Source organism: Pteropus medius, unplaced genomic scaffold, assembly GCF_902729225.1.
Source record: "Pteropus medius unplaced genomic scaffold, Ma_sr-lr_union100, whole genome shotgun sequence".
NCBI classification, from domain to species: Eukaryota; Metazoa; Chordata; class Mammalia; order Chiroptera; family Pteropodidae; genus Pteropus; species Pteropus medius.
In genome coordinates this window covers 12,385,821-12,409,773 of record NW_024344370.1, presented here as the reverse complement: position 1 = coordinate 12,409,773, position 23,953 = coordinate 12,385,821, and the positions used below count along the sequence as shown (strand labels likewise).

The 23,953-nt window shown below is 35.7% G+C and overlaps 1 long non-coding RNA gene and 1 pseudogene across 1 annotated transcript in view; one reads left to right on the top strand and one right to left on the bottom strand.

Moving 5' to 3' along the window:
• LOC120608245 (uncharacterized) overlaps positions 1 to 23,953 on the bottom strand; it is a 284,822-nt gene that overhangs the window by 13,397 nt on the left and 247,472 nt on the right. The window contains exon 6 of the long non-coding RNA XR_005654358.1: positions 490 to 625. This is a non-coding gene — a long non-coding RNA (uncharacterized LOC120608245). The remainder of the gene's footprint in view (positions 1 to 489; positions 626 to 23,953) is intronic.
• Positions 16,634 to 16,752, top strand: LOC120608323 (uncharacterized; annotated as a pseudogene).

Sequence of the window (23,953 nt, the reverse complement as noted above, 5' to 3'; positions counted from 1 at the left end):
AAGAAGCTCTGAATTTGCTTCTCTAAGTATCTCAAATTTTGAAGAGTTTGATGAAAATCGCATGCCAGATCAAAGTTATTTTATTATTTAGATCACCTAAATGACATGCAAGGAAAAGTAACATAGGTTTAGTTATAATGATTACAGAGTAGAACTTTTCCCTCTAGTCTTGTAGGGAGTATTTTCCTATATTTGGTAATCTTGTTAGTAGCTTGCATCACTACACAAGACACGAATTTTATTTACAACTCAAATTTTCATGAATATATATAGAAATGATACTCCAATCTGTGGCTCAAATTAAGATGTGAGGTATATTAAATATATTTTATATTCACAGACAGTATTATATTTACGTGAATTTGGTGCTTTTTTTTGTCCTGGAAATGTGAGCTGAGATGGAGTTGCACAACTGTTTAAATTTTCTTTTGAAAAAGCAAAAGCATGTTAATTAGACATAAAGGAAGATAATGGCAAGAGAAGACTCACCTTGAGTTGATAATGCATGGATCAGATGCCTGTTTCTTCATTAGTTTATGAACATCTTCAAGACAGAAAAATTGCTGCATTTATCTCATTCTCTGAAATAGAGCATCAATCTTGCCACATGGTAGGTGCTAAATAGCTGTGGAAAGAGAGAGAAGAGAGAGGGTGAGAATAGGAGGAAAGGGGGACAAAGGGAAGGAAGATGAAAAAGAAGGAAGGAAGGAAGCAGCTCCTGCCCATCACGGTGATAACTACAGTAAAAGAGAAACCCTAAACTGCTTTCAAAATCTGAGTATCTAGGGCATAAATGTAGGTGTCCTTAAGAATTACTTCAAATTCTCAAGTTCAGTAAAACATGCAGATTTCTTCAACATGATTAAAGATATTAGGTGCTTGCAGCATGGATTATATAAGAATCTCTTAAACTACATGTCTGAACTGGAGGAATTTGTGTTCTTGGTAAAGTATGATACTTGAAAGTCTCCATGGATGTTGAGGAGCATGCCACCCATGCATGCCAGCAAATTCTATTAATTGGATGAGTCAAACATTTCTGAGCTGCAGTAAAGAATAAAGGGTACTATTTTAGAATCATTATAGTAAATGTCATATTGAAAGACATGGCTGACCAGAACCTCATTAATTATTGCAAGATGCATAGATTAAAGATATCAGGAATTAGGACTAGAAATGCATAAGAGATGATAGAGAAGGAATGTATATATTTGCAGGTGCAAGAGAGAGATTCAATCTAGCAGGTAGAATATAGTATCTGAAAGGCTGGGCAATAGATAGCATGCCAGGTGGCATGCCAGGCTGGCGCAGCACTGGGGAGGCCCAACTTGAAGTCACAGGGATTGGTAGTGGAACTTGGCCTTAGGGAACCCAGGAGCAGATGGTGAACAGTTTCATAGGCAAGCGGTTGAAATTTGAGAAATTTGAGAAGTCAGACCCAAACCGCAATATTGCTGGTAGGATTCTGCTCTTAAACATTGTGAAAACCCTCCTTGACACTTTAACTTTTACTCATTAGGCATTGATCTTTCCCTGTTAGTATCCTGTCACTGTGGTATTGCTCTAATTCTGCCCAATTCTCCTGCCTGCTGTTCCTTCATTATAACCCATTTGCTTTGTGTTTCAAGGAAAAATGGTGGCCATAACAGGGGCAAATTCAGTGGAGCAGTGGAGGTGGACATCCAATTGGAGTGGATTGCGGAGAGAATGAGAGGTAAAAACTAAAGAGTCTTTCCACAACAGAAGGGAGATAAATGAGAAGTCTCTCTGGGAACAGGGCAGTCTTCTGGGTCCTGACCCTTCACCACCTACACTGTCTCTGAAAGTCATCTCACCTAGCGACTTCTCTTTCAATATCACACATACAGTGAAATCTGACTTCCCCCCTTAGTTTTAAATCTCTAACTTAATGCACTGTAAGGATTCGCAAACCTTGGAAGGTCCCTCTGGGCTCACTTTAGTATGTACATTGTGGTTGTGCCAGGTCAGACCCCTAATAAAGGCGGAGTTCCTCTATCAAGCGCATACTCTCATGTGTTTATCAAAATTAACGGAGACGGCAAGGAAACAGTAACTGGAGAGAATGGAACTTGGTAATAAGGTCTTTTTTATATTTTGTAATGGGAAAGACTGGACCAAAGTTCAGTAGATAGTAAAGCCTTTGTCACCAGTTATAACTCATCTTCCTAGTGCTCAGTAAAGCAAGACACAAGAGTCCTGGACAAGTTCACTAAGAGTTGAAAAAAAAAAAAAACCTTCTCTATTTTGAACTTATAATTCAATATATATTCAGTGAATTACACTGAATATATATTCAGTGTCTATTATAACTAACTTAAGGGTGAGTCTATTATTCATCTGAAGCTTGTTATGTGTTGAATTGTGTTTCTCCAAAATTCATATGCTGAAGTCCTAATTCCCAGTATGTCAGAATGGTACCTTATTTGGAAATAGGATCTTTGCAGATGCTATTAGTTAAGAAAAAGTCATATTGGAGTAGGGTGGGATTCTGATTTAATAGGACTAGTGTCTTAAATAGTTAATTTGGATATGGACACAGACACACAATTTTACAGAGCTTTTAGGCACACACAGGCACACACAGGCACACACAGGCACACACACACACTTAGTATGTCATGTAAAGATAAAGGCAGAGATCTACAAGCCAAGGAACCCACAGATAGCCAGCAAACCACTCACGCCAGGAGAGAGGCATAAAACAGGTTCTTCTTCACAGCCCTCAGAAGGAACCAGCCCTGCCAACACCTTGATCTCAGACTTCCAGCCTCCAGAACTGTGAGACAATAAATTTCTGTTGTTTAAGCCACCCGATTTGTGGTATTTTGTTATGGCAGCCTTAGCAAATGAATACAAAGCTTGAGCAAATTATATTCTCTAATATTTTAGTAGTGTTTTCCATCTTGCATTAATAAAAGTGCAGCACAACTTGTCCACACTTCAGAATTTTGCCAGCACAAACCCTCACCTCATCAAAATCACCACAGGGAGGATAAGAAAACAAACTGAGGTGTGTGTGTGTGCAAACACATGCTCGCTCTTCTGAAGAAACTAATGGAGCACTTAATTTAGGCTTATTTCCAAAGAAGCTAAAGAAAAGAAAGCACTTTTAAAACAAACATTTACCTTTGTTGCTAAGTAAATACCTCATAACATTACTGTAGTATCAGATAGGAAAATTAAACCAGAATTATGCAGTTGAGTCTAATGCTGTCGTTTAAGTGCTCATGATAGACAAAGAGAAACAGTTGCGTTTTGTATGATAATTGTTTGGGGGTGTGCAGCACGCATTTAAAAACCATGCCAGGACACTTTCATATATCAGAAAACGATCTCATTAACACATTTTGTGAGACACTTGTATAGTCAAAGAATTTTAATTATCCCTGAGGACTTGGGCAAGGAGCACAATACAAACCACTTCACTAACAGAAAAAAATAATCTTTATATTGCAATTGGTAGTGTCAATCTCATAGTTGCATCTTTATTAATATTTTATCATTGTTTTATTGGAATAATTGCTAACTTGCAGTATAAGTAAAAATATGTGCTTATGGAAATATGGGACATGGACAGTATATTTTTTCCATTTAGCTGACACAGTGGAATCTATTGAAATTGGGAATGGGATGAGAAAGAATATAAAAGAAAAATACTAATTTCTTGTTTGTGACTTTCAAATTTGTACGAAACTCGAAGAATAAACACCAACTCAAACAACAGGTCATCTCTTCAAACTCGATCTGGTAGTTTGGCTTCATAAAATTTGCACTGAACAAAATATTAGATTCCACATAGAACTGACCAAGAACTTTAGAAAACACTGCCCCTTTTCTGACCTCCCATTCTTCATCTGCTCCACCTCTACCCCAACCTCTACCCACAGGGCTCAAGACCTCTTTTGAGCAATTCAGACAGGACAGAGAAGCAGTGATATCCTCCTAGCCAGACTCTAACCAGCCTCATTTCAAAAACCTGTCTATTATAACTAACTTAAGGTTGAGTCATGGGGCCCCTGTGCACCAACCAACCTGTTTAGGAGCATTGCTCAGTCATTTTAATAGCTAGACCTGCAGGCAACAGATACTCTGTTATGATAGGGTGAGGAGTGTTCAGCTTCTCTAGGATCTGATTGGCAGGGCACCTTAGCACTTGGTAATAGTTCTTAGAAATGTTTACAGAACACCACGTTTTGCACCACCTTGTAAAGCACACTGAGTGAAGCCACGCCCCAATCCACTGTTAGAGCTGGGAACAGTGAGAAATTTCAGTTTTCCCAAGAAGGAGCAGCCTCTCTCTTTACTTCAAGCACTATAAAAGAGGCATTAAATTTAGATGGAAATAAAAGAGATGTAGATAAGATATGAAGGGCTTAAGGCTCTAAAATAAAAAGAATGTTTTGTCTATCAGAATTCAGAGTCTCCTTGGGATGTTTTAAAGAATGACAAAGTAGATTTATCTCTCATTCATTTTGGAATACCTAAATTCAGTGCACCTTGAAAGATACTGAAGAAATGTGTAAGACTAAATGTTGCCTCATGGTTTTCAGACTAGGACTCTATGTTCTTTTCTGTTGTTATGAAATCTCTGTGAATTTACAGTGGATAAATTAGTTTTTTCAACTTGTAACCGACGAACACCTCAAATCCCACTTACAAGTGCTCTTCCTTTAGGTGTTTTTGCTTTTAATCCTCTTTAAGCTCCTCTTTCTTCTCTGTGTTTGGTCTTCCACAACTGTTTCTGAACTATACATTTAGTTAGTCCTCTTGTGGACAAAGAACAAAAAAAAAGAAAGAAAAAGAAATAGTGTGCTTTCAAAAACAGCTGAACCTTTCTACTCCAAGCATAGTATGTTCACATATAAAGATCCAAGAACTCGCCCCATTCCTATGCCTTATCTTGGTTTGTTGGAGTTGTAAACTGAAAGAAGTATTTTTATGTTTAGACATACCCAGAAATGGTGAAGGGAAAAGAAATGTGGACTTAAATAAGGGCTCACTAAGAAGGAAACATTAATGGATGGATGGAAAAATCAGCTTTCTACAGTATAGAGATAAAGCTACATTAATCTCAAGTTCAAACACATATGGGTATTACAGACCTCTAAAGATCTGGAAGTTAAGCTTTGAAACTCTTGAACTCTCATGTTCCCAATTAAATTCCAAATCTACTTGTGATTCTGTGATTGGGTCAGTTTGACTAGAACTAAGAAGGGGAGATGGCATTTCTCCTATCATGTTTCTCCTCTTCGTGAGTCTCTGATGAATAGTGAATGGTTTTGGTGATTTAAAGAAGACTGGGAAGGATTCTTGCTGCCACTTATGTCTATTTTTTACATTATTTGACTCAAAAGACAAGATTTGATTATGAAAGTTCAAAGAGACAACACTTTTCTGTCCCAGCTGTGCTAGTAGCTCCCACAATCATAGTCTTCTTGATTCAAATGCTACTATTACATCATTCTTTCATTCATTCTAAAATATATATATATATATCTGGAATGTAGTATGTACTACATTCCAGTATATACATTCTAGTATATATATTGAGTACATACTGCATTCCAGATATCATTCTAGATTCAGGGTTACAGCCATAAAATATTTGACAAATGGTTCTACCTTTATAGACTTAACTTGTAGTGAGAGAAGATAGACATTAGACAGGTAAGTGAATAGTTCAAAAACAGTCTGGATCTCAGATGGCTGAAGGGGCTATGGAGGAAAATAAAGCAAGGAAGGGGGATGAGTTGAATATTGAAGTCCAAAGTGGGGTAGGCAGGCAAGACTTGGCTGAGAAGAAAATACCTGAGCAAAGATCTAAAGTAGTGGAGAGGACTGGATGTGAATATTTGCAAGAAAAGCATTCCAGGCAGCAGAAATAGCAAATACGAAGGCCTGAACGTGCACTAGACAGAACATTCATTGAAGCATGCCATCATCCTTGCCCTATCAAAATAAATATCACATAGAATACTCTAATGCTGCTCTAACAAGAGCAGTCAACAACATATGTATCCTGTGCTGATAATTCTGCTCTGCTGTTTATTCTGCTCAGCAAGACCATTACAACAATTTGATAGGATGAAGTGCCTTGGAACCTGGTCCATGTATTATATCTATTTTATGTAGCTCTCTATTTGTTTTTATTTTATACTGCTTATACATATATGCTTTGTTGTTGAAAAGATGCAAACGATACTGAATTTTACACAGGAAAATGAAGTTTCTCTCATGCAACTTCCCTATTCTACTCCCCATTTAATTACTGGTCTGCTCGCCTCCCTCAAAAAACTTACTAGTTTGATATGCATTCATCAGTCCTTTCTCTGTGTATGTCCATATATATGTGTGTATATGAAAAGTTTTGTTCATACTTTGAATAGGATGAATAGGATCATACTTTACTTATTTTTTGACAACTTGCTTTTTTTACTTAATAATGTGAAAGATTTACCTGGAGTAATACAGAAATATCTACCTCATTCTTCAGTGACTGTATAGTAATGGTATAGATTTACCATAAATTGTTTATCCTTCTCATTGGTGGAATTAAAATTAAAAAAAATAAATAAATATTTTTGCATTCAACTCATGGTGAATGTACGTACGTATTTCCCTAGGATGAACATGCAGAATTTGGAGAAGAATAAATGTAGGTTTTTACAAAAATGTTTGGTAACAGCTTCTTTGAGATTTAATTTACATACCATACAATTCATCCATTTAAAGTGCACAATTCGATGGTTTTAGTGTATTCGGAGTTATGTAGTCATTACCACAATCAATTAGAGAATATTTTCATCACCCTAAAAAAGAAACCTTGTACCCTTTATCTGTCACTACACGATCCCCCCATCTTTTTTACCCCTAGTCAACCATTAATCTATTTCTGTCACTATGTATTTACCTGTTCTGGACATTTCATATAAAGGGAATTATAAAATTTGTGGTCTTTTGTGTCTGGTCTCTTCAATTAGCATAATGTTTGTAAGTTTCATTCACAATGTAGCATGTATCAGTAATTCATTTCTATTTATGGCTGAATAATATTCCCTTATATGAATATACATTGTATTTACCCATTCATCAGGTGAAGGATATTTGAGTTATTCACACCTTTGAGATATTGTGAATAATACAGCTATGAATACTTGTACATAAGTTTTTGTGTGAACATATGGTTTCATTTCTCTTGGGTATATACAAAGGACTGGAATTGCTGGACAAATAGTAACTTTATGGTTAACTTTTAAAGAAACTTGCAGGGCGGAGAATAGGTGAAAAAGGGGAAGGACTCAAGAAATATAAATTGGTAGTTACATAGTCATGGGTATGTAACATACAGCATAAGGAATATAGGCAATAATATAATAACTATGTATGGCATCAGATACTTACTAGATTTATCTGGGCAATCATAAGTTCTATAAATGTCTAATCAGTATGTTGTACACCTGAAACTAATATAATATTGTATGTCAACTGCAATTGAAAAATAAAAAAATTTAAAAATAGGCAAAAAATGTAGAATAATATTAATAGAGAAAAAGAAAAGAAAAATAAATTTTCATACTGTTTTCCAAAGTGACTGGACTATTTTAAAATCCCACTAGTGCTGTCTGTGGTTTCCAATTCCATCAAAATTCTCACCAACACTTGTTATTATTTGTTTTTTTTTTTTTGTCAGCTATCCTATTTTTCCATCCATCCATTAATGTTTCCTTCCTAGTGAGTTCTTATTTTAAATCCACATTTCTTTTTCCTTAACCATTTCTGGGTGAAGTTTGTGTCAAGTGGCATATCATAATATTTTCATTTCCCTGAAGAATAATGATGTTGAGCATTTTTTCATGTGTTTGTTAGACATTTGTATATATTCTTTGTACAAATGTCTATTTAGATTCATTGCCTGAACAATCTTTGTATTACTGAGCTGTAAGAGTTCTTTATGTATTTTAGATCTAAGTCCCTTGTCAGTTAAATGATATAAAAATATTTTCTCTCATTCAGCAGATTGTCTTTCTACTTTCTCTGTGGTGTTCTTTGAAGCATGAAAGTTTTTGGTTTTTTTTTTTTTTTTTTTTTTTTGATGAAGTCCAATTTAACTATATTTTCTTTAACTTTTGCTTTTGGTATCATATCTAAAAAGTCATTGCCAAAGCCAAGGACATAAGAATTCACCTTCATGTTTTTTTATTAACAGTTTATAGTTTTAACTCTTACATTTAGGTTCTTTGATCCATTTTGAGTTTTGTTAAGTGTAAGGTAGGGGTTTGACCTCATTCTTTTGCAAGTGAATATCCAGTTGTCCTAGCACCAGTTGTTGAAAAAAACTCTTCATTCTCTATTTAATTGTTTTGGTACCCTGGTGGAAAATCAATTGACTATAAATGTGAGGGTTTATTTCTGGAGTCTCTGTTCTAGTCTATTGATCTATACATCTTTCCTTATATCACTACGATATTGTCTTGCTTACATTTGCTTTATGGTGAGTTTTCAAATCAGGAAGTCCAAATCCTTCAACTTAGTTCTTTCTCAAGATTGTTTTGGATATTTTTGGATCCCTTGCCTATTCATATAAATTTTAGGATCAGCTTGTCATTTTCTGCTAAGAAGTCAACTGGGATTTTGATTGGATTGTACTGAATATGTCAATTGATAATATTGTCTTCTAATTCATGGACATAGAATGTCTTTCCATTTATTTATGTCTTAAAATTTATTCCAACAATGTAAGCTTTCAATGTACAAGTCTTATACTTCTTTCGTTAAATTTATTCCTAAGTATTTTATTATTTTTGATGTTATTATAAATGAAATTTTCTTGATTTTATTTTTAGATTGCAAGTATATAGAAATTGATTTTGTATATTGATCTTGTGTCCTACAAACTTGCTAAACTTATTAGACCAAAAGTTTTTTTTTTTTTTTGGTGGATTCAAATTTTTTACATACAAATTGTCAACTGCAAATAAGCATAATGTTAGCTATGGGTTTTTTGTAAATGGCCTTTATCAAGATGAGGAAGTGTTTTCTATTCCTCGTTTGCTGTAAGTTTTTATTGTGAAGGTTTGTTGAATTTTATCAAATGCTTTTTCTGCATCTATTGAGATAATCATGTTGTTTTAGCCCTTTATTTTATTGATATGGTATATTATTTGATTTTCAGATGTTAAATCAATCTTACATTACTGAAATAAACTCTACTTGGCCATGGTGTATAATCCTTTTTATACATTGCTGGGTTCAGTTTATTAGTATTTTTTGTGTGTGAGGAATTTTTGTTCATAAGCTATTGGTCTGTAGATATTTTTTCCCCCCTCTGATGTTGTCCTTGGTTTTGGTATCAGTGTAACACTGGCCTCATGAAATGATTTGGAAAGTGTTTTCTCCTCTTCTACTTTTTGGAAGAATTTGTGAATAATTACTAATAATTTTTTAAACATTTGGTAGAATTTATCAATGAAGCTACTTGGGCCTTTGTTTTTCTTTTTGAGTAGTTTTTTGATTATTCATTCAATCACTTCTCTGGTTATAGATCAATTCTGATTGTCTATTTCTTCTTGAGTCAATTTAGGAAGCTGTGAATTTATGAATAAGTAGATCATAAATCTCCATGAGAGCAGTGGCTGTTTCTTATATTTAGTGTATAGTGCAAGGCTTAGATCCTATAGATGCCCAATATGTGTTTGCTAGATTAAATTAATAAAAAATGAAATGATTTCTGAAAATAATGTTTTTACTATGTACTACTAAACGTGTACTCCTTAATATCCCTCCTAAAAAATTATTTATACATCCCACAAATACTCAGTATGTGCCCATTATGTGCCAGGCACTAAATAAGGAACTGGGGTCACAGAAGTGACCTGGAAGGACACAGGCTCCAATTTTGTAGATCATCAATCCTTAAACAAAGAGTCATAGGGATTATTAGACAAAATTGGGATAAGTGGATCAATGTGCAGTACATGGCACTAGAATATCATAGAATAGGGGATCCTTACTTAGTTTGTGGAAGGTTTCCCTGAGGAAATGACACCCTAGCAGATCCTTGAAGGAAGGAAGGAGTTGCTATGTTAATGTGGTCTCTTAGAATTTTTGTTCATAAGCTATTGGTCTGTAGATATTTTTTCATAAAAAATCCACTGCACGGTGGATTTTGTGTTTTAAAATATTTAGTTGTTCTTGCCTTTAGAGAGGCATACACTTTCCAGTTATCTACGATGCTTATCGCCTTATTCTGACTTGTTACCTGCTTGTTCCCCATGGTTCTCTGAATACGTGAGTATTGATGTAGACCCTTGGTTCTTTTTTTTTTTTTTAACTCAATCTATGGTAAGAAATGTATTCTACATCTCGGTCCAGTACACGCATATATACGTATGTATAAGAACCTACCCTCACTACTGATCTATTATTTAAAAATCTCTGATTATGGTCCAACACGTTCAGTTTATTTCATGGAACAATAATGGGCTGTAACCTGTAGTTTAAGAAAAAACTTATAGTTTGAGAACCCAGAGAAAAGGCTAAGTCAGGCTAGTTTTTCATTGTACATTGAATAATAATCAGTCATCATAAAGAACAAAGAGACATCTTTTTTCCCATCCCACCTCTGAAACTCTGAGGTCAAACTTACTATAATTCTTGTCCTCACCGACAATTTCCCATAAGCTTAACTACTTTAACTTCTAGAAAGCCACAGCATAGGAAATGATAAGCAACAACTAGACCTATTACCCTACTCAACTGTACATAACTTTTCAGAATGCTCTTTTGGTTGGATTTTCAATACTCTCATCTTCATACTGCAAATCCAAGTTTAAAAGAAAATAAAATAAGGAAAATAGAAGACCAAGCAGGAGAAAAGGAATGATAGAATGAGAAACTTGGCCGAGGCTTTGGAACAGCAGGTCCACCTCAATGAAAAAAATTGTTCTATGGCATCTAAAAGGTTAAGTATTAAGTTTCTGAAATGGGACTTGGAACGGCTGAGCTTCCCTGGGGGCTGAAGTAGAGGCAAAGGCACAGAGGCAACACAAGTGAGATGAGTCTAAAGTCTAGAGATGCAGAGTTTGTGGCACATTACAAGGCCCAGATGCCCATCAAGGGGCACTTTGGGCAATGCTAAGGCAAAAATCAGCAGGTGATCCTGTCTCTCTGGGAGAAGACATGATTCACTTCCACTCTGAATAGCTGGAAATCTTTTTCATATGTCTGTCCATCCTCCCATCCCCACCCCAACCACCCCCTATTATTGCATTATTTAATGGAATTAAGAAAGCTGGCTTAACAATGAGGTATCATTCAACACACTCTACTCTGAATACAAATTTTAAAAAGTAATATTTGGAAGGGACATTTTCTAGGCAGCTTTAGACAAACAAAATTACTTAATGACCCCTGTGGAAAAATTATAGTAGGTTACGAGAGTGGAGGAAGCCATGGTAATTTGGAAACAATATATGTTTCTCTAGACTTAACTAATAGAAGACACTTGATTTTGTTGGTGATAATCGCAACATTTCCATGATGAAGTAGGCAAAATGCTCTCATGCTTAGAATTTTATCCAGAATTGTTTTGACATGTTGCCTTTTCCTTTGCTGGTATTCTAGAGTCAAAGCACAGCATTTCTCTATAATTCTTGCAACACTTGTATGAATTCGGGATTGTTGAGACTAATTTAGACCTCTTCCCAAAGAGTCAGTTACTGCAAGTATCAGAAGGACCTTGGTATATACAGCTTCACCTATACTATGGTAATAATTTCTGCTTAGTTGTTTATATACTACACACACACACACACACATATTTTATTTAAAAAATTCTGGTCATGATCCAATAAGTTGACTTTATTTTATGATACAATAATGGGCTATAACCTATAGTTTAAGAAAAAACTTATAGCTTAAGAACCCAGAGAAAAGGCTAAGCTAATATATACATATATATGTTTATGATATATATGCATATATAAAATTTTTTGTTTGTTAGTTATTATATATAAATATATATGTGTGTATATACACATAAAATCTCAGCGCTTTCCCTGAAGTGTATGTGAGGTCCTACTTGACCTATTTATATGACTACAGCAATCTGTTAAGTTGGGCTCTCTGGCAGCTTTCCTTGGATTTCTGGAGTTAAGTTCATCTGTTTTTGCTACAATCTGTTTAATATTAGTATGGCTTGGAAATGTAAGTTCAAAATCCAGAATAAGTGTCCCCACTTATATCTGGGGACACAATGCCCTTCCTGTGGCTTTGTATAACCCTCCTATAGGTGATGTGTTTTGCTATATATGGCTTGAGACTTATCTATCATTGTTCTCAGGCAGTTTCTATGCCTCATTAGTTAGGATAATTGAGAACCAGCTGGATTTGTAAAACAAAGTCCATTGGCTTAGCTTGAAAGTCTCTCATTTGTGCTACACGGGATGACTTTAGGAAGATGGTATTGGTAGCAGACCAAGTCTTGTACCCAAATAGCCTAATGGCTTAGCTACTTGACAATAACTTATATGCTCTGCAGTGATGTCTATTTGTGTGGGGTGAGGCAAGATGCTGTCTAGCTGGGACAAATTGGGCCCCCACTCCTGGATAATAAACATATTTGTTAGATTATTGTTATAGAAGTTGTTTAAAAATTCTTCAAACAAGGGGTAGAGGGTGGTGATGAGTTGCAGGCATAATGCCAAATGGGTCCTGACTTCTCCAGCTCATAATTTCCACAGTTGGCTACAGCTGAAAGTCCACAGGGATAGAAGTAGAGATAAAAAATGTTGGCTGCTTGGACCACTCCTTCCTGTTATCTCATTCAGCGCACAAAGTGAGAGAAAATCTTATGCAAATCCCAGACTTTGGAAGCCACAGGAACACAGGCTTTCAGAGTCAAGGAAAACCCGCATCCAGGACTACAGCCTTAATGTACAAGCTTCTCATTCATTCCCTGACCTTCTCAACCCTAAAAATAGAATATCCCATAGAGAGCAGTAGCCAGAGATATCAAGCCAACATCCTAGGGGAGATCATGCCTCATGACAGACAGATTCATAATGTCTGAGGTCAGAGGGTAAGCACCTAAGACAAGTTCAGTATGTCCATCATACTGAGCTTCCATCTGTCTACCCCGTCCTGTCACTTCCATGTCCCTAGCCACTGTTTAGACTCCCCTTACTGAGCTCCTCTCAGATACTCTCTTTTGCTTATTCCACCTCACTACTGCTCTTTGAGTGGTTACTGGTGACTTACAACTTTACTCTTTTTCACCTGAATATGCAAGTCCTCAGAGTATAAAATTCATGGGATTTGGAAAGAGGCAAATTTGAATTTGATTTTGGCTCTTTTGCCTATTTGCAGTGGCAGCTTAAGCAAGATGCTTAACTTCTCATCTGTCATCTTTGCATGACGGCTAGAGGAATTAACTCATTCCTTCATTCAGTAAATGCTCATTAAATATCCTAAAGTAGGAAAAGCACAGCATCTGGCATGTAAGTACATGATAAATAGTAATTGTGATTATGATGAAAATAATAATAGAGATAGAACCAATTTTAAACGCCAATCTAAACTGGGTCCCTCTCGGAAGCTACGCAGGGACAGGCCTGGTTAGTACTTGGATGAGAGACCACCTAGGAAGACCAGGTGCTGTAGGTGTAAAAAAATTTAAAAAACAAGGGATTGTAATTTGACAAGGTCCTTGCAAAGTGTGAGGGCAAACAAAGGTTGCCTCACCTAAAAAATAATAAAACTGGGTCTCACATTCTTAGCCACCTCTTTCTGAGCTCAGTAAATATCGATCTGTTTCTATGGCTTTCGTTGGGCCTGGAATTTCTAGTTCATTCTCACTATAGATACCACTTTCTATTTTTTTGGCTTTGCTCTTGTAAAGATCTCAGGTCTTTTTTCTCTGGATAATAAAACCATCTATGAGAATTTAAACCCCTTCACAAGGTTCATGTGTCAAGTAACTCTACAAGAGTTCCTGTGCTGAGAAGAAGTTGGATAACATCCTGAAAAATTTCCACCTGCCATATGGTGTGGCAAATGTCAGGAGGTAATTGCTTCCTTCATTACAGTCCAGCTGGCTAGGAACCTGATGCTACCTCTACAACACACAACCAATGGCTTAACTACACTCAGGCCTTCAAAAGCAACTACTTTGAATGTTCTGACCCCACAAATTCTCTGAAGTCTCCACAATCCAACAGAGCTTCAGTTTCCGGAGTTCATCCTGCTCGGTACAGCTCTCTAGTTTTATGTTAATTGTGCTTATTCTTACTGCTAGCTCTTGGAATTGGTTCTAAATTAATTAATATTCCTAGTACAATGGCCAAATGACTGTTCCCTTAGTATTTGTGGTTAATAAACCCCAGCTAATAATGACAACTTAAAGGAACTTGTTTACAATTATTTATGAGTATTTTGTCTACCTTATTTTTTTATGTGGAACAATATACTAATTACATTTTTGCTGCTTGTTCTACAGCTTATTTGTCATTAAGTGACAGCTTCTACAACATGGTTATCTAGAAGGCATTGTCTTTCTTTAGTTGAATATATTGTCTAATTTATTAACCACATGTATGGACGACTGGTCAAATTAATTGCTTTACATAAGAGGCCTTATACAATAAGGTTTTTATTCAGTTTTTTTTTTTTGGTCACATCCTTAGATTTAGGTAAGCATAACGTAGTTTATCCTTAACCTCTTGAAACTTTCATTTACTAATTGTCTTGTTAGCCATTTTGATATTTCTCCCTGAAATTAAAAATTCAGATTTCTAAATAGGATGGAATGGTCATATGAGAGAGGACTGGAAAGAAACGGTAAATCCATGCCCCAAAGAGGCAAACCCAGCAGTGCCAGCGTTTCTAATTTTTTAGAATATTAGTTAAATAGGTACTGGAAGTCACTAAAAATATCAATAGACCAGACATAATGCAAGGAAGAGCAGTTTACTATCCTGATTTACTGTCTTAGGGTTTTTGTTTCTATATTCTTTACATCGTAAAGGCCAAGATACTTTGACATTGAAATCTATGCTATCAGAGATGACTGAATATATTTCATTCTATTAAGAATAGTCATTATTTTTATTTTATGACTTCAAATGTATTTTAGAGTTTTTAGAGTGTCATTGGTTGATCTGTCAACTTTTCAATTGCTTCTGGAGAATACGTGTGTGTGTGTGTGTATGTGTGTGTGTGTGTGTGAGAGAGAGAGAGAGAGAGAGAAATGACTACTTGATTTTATATCTAAGCATTTTCTTATTAGCATAATGTATATGTATCTGTAGGACTTTCTATATTTATGTAATGTCTCATAGGCTTTTCTCCTATAGTTATTAAAGTGATAGAGATTACATAATTCAGATTTTCCCCTCAAATCTTCAAGAGCATGGCAAAAGAAACATCTCACTAACATTATGGTTGACAGATCCACAGGTTCTTTGCTGAGTGCTTGATAAATCTCTCCCTAGGGTTGGCATACCATGTTCCCCTGACTTTTGTAGTGATAAAACGTTACTAGAATCTAAATTCTCCATTTCATTACTCATCTATTTCCTTACGGTTTCTTGATATGCTCTTAACATTTCTGTGTCCACCCTAGAAAAAAGAAATCATAGCCACTATGAACTAGCCCCAATCTCTAGTGGATTATATGTTGGGGAACCTGGACACAGCTTAATAAACTAACACAGAGATAAATGCTTATGGAGGGGGGAGAATTAAGGGAAAAGCATAGGTGCAGGAAAAAGATTTCAACCTTCATAGAAACTTCAAGATACGTTTGACAAACACAATTGATACTTCTGCTGGAAAACGATGAGTACACACTTACCCCAAAACAGCTCTAGCCATTCCCAGTAGCCTTTACCTTCCCAGCCTGCAGATAGTCTAATGTTTCAAAAACAAACTTCCCTCATCAAAAGTCTGGGTTAAGTCTTAGATAAACCAGAAGAAAGCTGAACTATCTTGCAACAAAGCTTTTGTTTATATTGCCCCAGCAAGTATTTTCTTGCTCCATTAAGTTTCAGGTTCCTTGTCCTTGGCTGACTTTTTAAATAAATTTTCTGGTCTTAAAATTCAAAAGATGACTAAAATTGCTATAGTACTCATTGACATCTTTATACTTGGACCACGATGTGGTGGATACTGCCAGGTACTACTCAGATGCCCCTTTTAAGAACAGGGTACTCATTTTTTTCAGCTGCTAGGATTGTTGGCTGCTAATGGCTCATAGGTGAATCTTAGGTCAGTATTCACAGACAAAGGCAGCTGTCTCACCTATGACAGCACAACCTGCATGGAGGAGTCAGCATCCAATGACTGGTTCCAGTGGCCTCCTTGCCTCAATTGGGAAAATCTCTGAAGCATCATCACAGTACTATACATCCAGTGAGACCAGCTAAGGCCTTTCTTACTATTTGTAGTTCAATTTTTCTATCTAATAGCCCTGCTTCTCTCATTTTCCCTGCTAACTTTCTGCATACAAATCTCTACCTCAGAGACCGTTCTCTGAAAAATGGACAAAAGAGCATTGATACCAAGAGTGGTCCTAGGAAGCAGACTCTACAATGGAATTTTTAAACTTGAGATGGGAGTTTATGGCCATGCTACCCTGAACAAGCCCGATCCTGTCTGATCTTGGAAGCTAAGCAGGGTTGAGCCTGGTTAGTACTTGGATGGGAGACCACATTTGAAGACCAGGTGCTATAGGCATAAAAAATAAAAATAAAAAATAAAAAATAAGGGATTGTAAGCTGACAAGGTCCTTGCAATCTATAAAGTCAACCAAGGGTTGCCTTGCCTAAGAAACAAAAATAAATAAAAATAAAAACTTGCAATGGGAAACCCGTCACTAGAGGAAGGTAGAGTACTAAAAGCTCCTGGTGTGCTGTACTGGTACAACTGCTAATGCTCTTACCAGTGGTGAACTGGAATGGGATATCAGATAAAAAGAATACACTGGTTGGTGCAATATCTGAGGAGAGTTTGAGAAGTATGGGCAAAGTAGTAATCATGAAGATTATGCAAATGGATGGCTACTCTGATGCTACTGATATAGTGGATAAAGACAGCAAAATGCTGAAAGAGGTTAATTCCCAATATAAGACAAAATGTGAAAGTTAAAGGGTTTTATTTGCAGCATAGAAAGAGACTCATCTTTAGCAAGGGCAGAAAAATCTGAGAACCAGGCCCAGTACTTAATTATAAGGGTAGTAGATTTCAAGAGAAGGTTGAATTCTCAACCTCAACCAGTCTGCTTCACAAAGATCAATTTATAAACTTGAGGCTACATCTCAGATTCGAACTCATTGACAAAAAGAGAAGCTATGTTCTGATAAGAATCGTTCAGCACCACAGCAAGACTGTGCAGGATGAGTCTCCTAGTCAGCATGGGACAGCATCCAGTTCTTTGGTTAACCATATACTGAATTAGAGAGAAATAATCAAACATTTTGAGTACTCTTTGGCAAAAGTTCTGTGTTCACAAAATTAGTCAACGACTTAAAGCATCACCATAGCCCTTGTTAGAATTGTGATATCTGAATGCCAGGTAATAAACGGAATCATGTGTCATGTCTGGCTCATAGAGGGTCCAGTTGGTGGTCATTTCCCTATTTAGTTAATGTATATTTTAGTGGGTTATGCTTAGTAATTGGCAGCAACCCTCCTTGGCCTGCGGTGAAGTAGCTATTATAGTGGGTAAGGCAAAGCAGGAGTTTATGAAACTGCCATTTCCTCTGTCTGAGAGTCAATTGAAAAGATTTTTGCATCCTGAAGGGAATTTCAGGGGTTAGTGTTACCTTTGAAGAACTAGGCTGGTGGTCATCTTATTATCTCCATTTAACTCACCAGTCTGTTCTCTATAAGAAGCACATGGATCCTAACAGATCATAGTGGATTACCACTAATTCAACCTAGCATTAACCTTGATTATAGATAATGTGCCAGATGTGGTATTTCTGCTTGAGAAAATGAACATGGCTTCAGGAACATAATCTAGCAAATGCCTTCTTTTCCATCTTTACCAAGAAGGAAGATCAGAAACAATCTTCATTCATGCAGGAAGGACAATATATTTAAGACCTTGCCTCAGGGCTGTCAGTTTTCTAACCCTCTGTCATAATGTATTGTGAAGGCACCAGAACCATCTGGACATTCCACGGAATATCACATTGTCTTCTGTATTGATGGCACGTTAATTGAGTTTGAAGGCCATTGTAAAACACTTTTGCTCTTGAGGGTGAGAGATAAACTCTATGAAGATTTGAGTAAAGAACAGATTATTGCATCTTGCCCCTCCAACCACTAAGAAGAAAGTACAGGTTCTAGAAGCAGCATATTTTATACCTGGGAATACTGCTCCAATCTATTTATTATGTGACAGGAAGGATGAGAGCTTTAAGGGTGGAACCCAAAATAGCAAATGCGAGTCATGTTATAAGCAGCCCTATACCGTGAAGCATATATCCAGTCAATGCTATAGTACTAGAAGCATCTGTGGAGCTTACAGCCAGCCTTTAGGGGGAAATCACAATGTAGAGTGCTACAGTTCTGGAGCAAGCCAGGCCATCTGAAGTCTAGAAGCAGATATACCATTGAAAATATAGCTTTTGCTGTGCTACTGGGCCCTGGTAGAGTCTGTCTGAGCTTCTGACCTGGGTGATCAAGTGATCATAAAGCCATAGCTGTCCATTATATATAGGTTCTACCTACCAAGCCATAGGTCATGCAGTCTTGATAGCAACTCATCATAAGATGGAAATGGTGTATCCAGGATCAGAAATGACTAAGGCCTGAGACACAAGTAAGCTGCACAATCAAGTAGGCCAGACTACCATGTCATCACCCACTATTTCACTGGCTTCTTTCCCTCTGATCATGTTTATGACTGCATGGGAGTCCTTCACACTAGCTGAAGGAGAAATTAAAAGACTGAGGTTATTCACAGATGAGTTAGTTCGAGTGTGAGTACAAGCTGAAAATGGACTGTTACTGTCCTATAGTTTTACTCAGGGATGGTCCAGAAAAAGGGCAGTGAAGAAAAATCCTACTAATGGGTAGAGTTTGGGGTACTACATCTGGTCATCCACTTTGTGTGAAAAGAGAAATGGTTGAGGGGAAACAAGATATGGATTCTTGGGCAGCAGTGAATGATTTCAGTGGCTGTTTAGAGGTCTGGAATGAATAATACTGAAAAATAAAGGAGAAGGAGGCCTGGGGAAGCAGCATGGGGATGGACCTATGAGAGAAGGTACAAAGGATGAAGACTGTTACTTTGCCTGTTAACACATCCCAGAGAGTAGCCACCCAGAAGAGTGTTTGCCAAGGTTCAACGCAGAGAATAAGTGCCCAATAAGATGTATTAACTGGAAAAAAATGGATAATGGTGGTTGTCCCCAGTTGAATGCAATGGGTAAAACTAACTGTTTGAGACATGAGGAATGAAAACCTCCCCAAAATTCTCATTTGAGATAGTTTTAAAAATAGACATAACTAGAAGCAAAAATGAGAAAACCAAGCAACCTCAAGTAAAATCTTATGTTATTTTACATCACATTACTATCAGTAGGATGCGATAAGGAGAATATTTTAACTTGGGGTCAATAAATGGGCCTCAGCATTTCAACGGAGATTTTGTAGAGCTGAGGAGATGTTTGTGTGAGTGGGAAGTGTTTCACTACCTTGAGGAACACTGTATAGTTCAGAGTACTGGAAGTAGTCATGAGACCCATATTCAGCCTCTCTTGCTCACTAGCAAGCTTTCGGATTTGAGTCTTACTAGACTTTGATTTCCTCATCTATAAAATAAGGGATTGGACTAGATCAGAGACTCCTTTCATTTTTCCTGCTCTAACATGCACATGCCTGTGTGCAGCTCAGAACCATAAATGATGCTTCCACATGTATGCCCAGACTTTGACAATTACTCAGCAGCCCTGATAAAGTGACCATTTAAGAAATTCCTACACTTAATCACAACGATAGCAAAAGCCTTGGTCAATAATGTATTTAAGTTACTGTTCAATATAAATTCTATCTTTTTTGATACAGCTTCTAATAATAGAAATTATTATATAAGAAGTAATCATTACACTTTTTTTGTTTTGGTTTTTGGTTTCTGTTCTTGTGCTTTTAGAATACTCCAGGGTGTACTTTGTTTTTTCAATTGCCTGTCACTTTTTGGTAAGCATGTCTTCATCTTGCCCAAGATGTTACAATTAGAATTTAAAGAAGTTTATAATGTACTGCCAGTTTTACGCACTCTATGCTTTTTCTCTAAACCCATCAAATACTTTCTTTGTGACTACAGCTATATAGAAAAACAAAAAGAGTAAATAACAAGTGAACTAGAAAATGGTAATTCTGCAGGAAGTATGTTAAATAATTAAGAAGCTATGTCTAAAGTGTGAATTGGATGAGAATAAAAAGTAAAATATGAACCATCCCCCAAATGGCCTTTTGGCACATACAAGTATTTCTCTTTAAAACATTACTTTGGGATATACTCCTGCAAAATCAAAAAGTAACAGACGATTAGCCATGAGGGAAATGCAAGTCCAAATGACAATGAAATACCATTTTAGACCCACTAGGATGGCTATAATAAAAGAGAGACAATAACAAGTGTTGGTAAGGATGTGGAGAAACTGGAACCCTCAAACAGTGCTGGTGGGATTTTAAAATGATGTAGCCACTTTGCAAAACAGCTTGACAGTTCCTCAGAGGTTAATTATAGAATTACCCAGACTTACCACATGACCCAACAATCCCACTCCTAGGTATGTACTCATGAAAAATAAAAATAGAGGTCCACACAAAAACTTGTACATGAACGTTCAGAGTAACATTATTCATAAAAGCCAAAAAATTTAAGAACAACCCAAATATCTATCAACTGAAGAGTGGATAAACAATATGTGGTATAACCATATAATGGAATATAGTCATATGATTGATAACGACATTTCTGTCAACAAAGGAACACATATACCGTGGTGGTCTCATACAATTCTAATGGAGCTGAAAAATTCCTATTGCCTAGTGACATTGTAGTCATCGTAATGCTGTAGTGCAACATATTCCTCAGGTGTTTGTGGCGATGCTGGTGTACACAAAACTATTGCACTGCCAGTTATATAAAAGTATAGCACATACAATTATGTACAGTATATACTTGATAATGATATATGACTACATTACTGGCTTATGTATTTACTACAATTTTACCATTCTTTTAGAGTGTACTTTCTATTTATTAAAAAAAGTTTGCTGTAAAACAGTATGCCATGTTACACCAGCAGCAGCAGCATCCATTTTATTCTTATCGTGTCTCTTGATTGCATCATTTTCTCTTATGCTTGATTTAACCTGTTTTGTACAGTAACACTCTGTACAGGTTTGTAGCCAAGGAACAATAGGCTATACCATTTAGCCTAGGTGTGTAGTAGGTTATACTATCCAGGTTTGTCTAAGTGTACTCTACAATGTTTATACAATGATGCAATCACCTAACGATGCATTTATCAAAATGTATCCCCATCATTAAGCAGCACATTACTTTATTATTCAGCAATAAAAATGAAGTATTGATACATGCAACAATGTGGATGAACTTTAAAAACATTATATTAAGTGAAAAATGGCAACACAAAAGGCCACATACTAGTCATTCCCATACTAGTGAATAACATACTAATGATTCTTTTAAATGAAATGTCCATAATAGGCAAATATATAGAGATAGAAAGTAGATTAGCAGTTGCCTACTTTCTTTTGGGATCATAAAATTGTTTTAAAATTATTGTAGTGATGGTTGCACAACTCTGTGACTATACTGAAAACCTATGAATTATATGGTATGTGAATTATGTCTCAATGAAACCGCTATGAAATGTGATAGAAGAGAGACAAAGACTCAGAATATGAGGCAGGTTGTACAATACAACCAAGAAGTGATGCAAGAAGTTCTACTATGACAACTACGTGGCGGGCTGACAAAAGCTGATACATATTAGAGCAAACAGGGCTACAGGAAGAATATCTTCAGTAAGAAAATGGGTGTCATCACACGAATCACATGATTTAGAAGTACAGTATGGTCACATTGGTCAGGATGTGGAAGCAACCGAAGTGTCCTACAATAGATGGTTGGCTAAAAAAGCTGTGGTACATATATACAATGGAATATTACTCAGCTATAAGAAGAGATGAAATACTGCCATATGCGACAACATGGATGGACCTTGAGATAATCATGTTAAGCAAAATAAGCCAGACTGAAAAAGCAGAAAATCACATGATATCACTTATATGTGGGATATAAACTTAAAAGCAACAAATAAACAGGGCAAACAGAGACTCAGGGACATGGACAATGGACTAGTGGTTACCAGAGAGTAGGGGCTGGGAGAGAAGTGGGGAGGTAGACGGGGTAAAGGGGGTCAAATATAGGGGGGTGAAGTGGGTAAAGGGGATCAAATATATGGCAGCTGAAGGAAAAAAATAGAAGTACAGTATGGTATTGATAAGATGAAGGCATAAATCTCTTCAGATAAATAAGAACAAAGAAAGGCAATTAGAAAAATATATGTGTAAAATTACCACCCAAATATGGCATGATCTTTAGAAAATAATGTTCAAGGAAAATGCTGTTTGAAACACAAAACTGCATCTTCACTATCTAGTAATTCAGGAGTGAGGAGATGACCAACAGTCACTCAGAATTTATATGTAATATCTTTGGGCCAATAAAAGAAAACAGAATCATTTCCTTGTGATGGATTTGTATTGTTTCTGCTTGAAAGTGACCTGACACTTTGATTGCATATTGTTCACAGAACAGTGTTTCTCTTTTAATCATTTAATCATTTTAATCATTTTGGAAAATCATCCAAAAATATGTTTGCATCTTAACATTTGTTTTTCTTTTATATATAATAAAAAGGTTTACATAAAATATATTTTATGACATTTTCTTCTGAAATATTTTAGGAAACAACTGATCAAAGTTTGCTTTCTGAAAACTTTAAACTTATTCACATGTAAGGAACACGTAGTTTAAAAAATAACACCAATATCTTAATTTTCATAATCTATTTTTAACTTACGATGAAGTTTTAGGATCCACCAGCTCTAGTTTTGCTCTAGTTTTAAAGAACTTTTGGCTGAAATTTAACAGTTTTTGAAATTTCAACAGCTTTTTACATTTTATTTAATTCAAATAAAACTGTCAGATTATTCCTATTTTTTATAAAAGGTTAAAATAATTACTTTTAGCTTATGTAGTTCATAATAATTATAATTTTCTTTATATTTTCCGATATTTTCAAGTTTTTCTGACATGACCATATGTTATTTTTAAAATAAGAAATGTGCTATTTAAACATCTAAGCCCCTTAAAATTATCTTTGAAAATATTAGCATGTAATGTTATGTTGTTTAATATATAGTAACAGGTTGACTTGCTAATTAAGAAATAATAAATTTTCTCTCCATCATACCATACCTCAAAATATATTTTAGATTAAAAGCATGTTAAAAACAGTCCTAAAACCACAAAGAAAATAACAAATGTTATTTCAGATGAGAGAAGTTTTCATAAACCTCACATTAAATGCAGAGCCATACAAGGAAAAATAATACATTGGTCAAAATAAAAAATATATATTTTTATATGTGAAATAACAATATTATTATCAAAAAAAAACAAACAAAAAACCAAAAATGACATACTAATAACATGAAACATAAAATGTAGTTAATTTTTACTTAAAAAGAGATGCCAATACAAATAAAAGGGCAAGAACGTAAATAAGAAATTCACAAAAGAATACATACAAATAGACAATAAAATATTCCCTTTCATTAATAATCCAAGAATGCAAATTGAAATGAAAATGAGATACTATTTTTT